We start from the raw sequence: 941 nt of genomic DNA, 5'->3' as shown, positions 1-941 counted from the left end.
GCAGCAAAATTGGGTGGAAAGTACAGAGAGTTCCCATATACCTGCTACCTCCACATATGACAGTATCCTTAACTATCAAAATCCTGAACCAGAATGGTTCATCTTTTTTTTACAAATGGTGAACATAGATTGATACATCATTATCACCCAAAGTCCATAGTTTACACTAGGGTGTTGTACAACACTCTTGTTGTATATTTTATGGGTTTTGACAAATGTATAATGACCTGTATACACCATTATAGCATCACAGAAGGTAGTTTCACTGCCCTAAACATCCTCTGTGTTCTGTTTATTCATCCCCCACTTCCTTTGCCTGTCCCCCAATCTTGGCAATGAAGAACATCTTGGTTGCTTCCAAGTTTTGGAAATTATAAATAAACCTCGCATAAATACCTGTATACAGGTTTTTGTTTGAAGTTTTCGACTCCTTTGGAGAAACACCAAGGATCATGACTGCTGGATCATGTGGTAAGAGGATGTTTAGTTTTGTAAGAAACTGCCAAACTGCCTTCTGGAGTGACTGTACCATTTTGCATTCCCACCAGTAATGAATGAGAGTTCAGTTCCTGTTTCTCCACATCCTCACCAGGACTTAATAGAGTGTTTATATTATCTTTTTATTCTTTTTAAATTTTGATCCATGTGAATGCATTAAATGAAATAAAATGAAAAAAAAAAAAAAAAGTCCAACTTGCAGCCCTTCTAAGAAGCCTTCTTGATGTCCCCAGGGAGGTTGACTTTTTTTCTCGATTCCCCTCCTGCATCATACATTCTTTAACTATAGGATCTTTTATACTGCATCGATTTATTATGTCAGTGACAGCCTCCTCCACTAGACTGTGAGCTTCCTGATGGTGGGGCAGTGTCTTATTCTCCTTTGTATCCCCAGTGGCCTAGCCCAGAGCCTCACAATGGATGAATAGACAAGCTAGATTAAT

The sequence above is a fragment of the Mandrillus leucophaeus genome, unplaced genomic scaffold, assembly GCF_000951045.1.
Source record: "Mandrillus leucophaeus isolate KB7577 unplaced genomic scaffold, Mleu.le_1.0 Scaffold130, whole genome shotgun sequence".
NCBI lineage: Eukaryota > Metazoa > Chordata > Mammalia > Primates > Cercopithecidae > Mandrillus > Mandrillus leucophaeus.
This window is presented reverse-complemented; position numbering follows the sequence as displayed.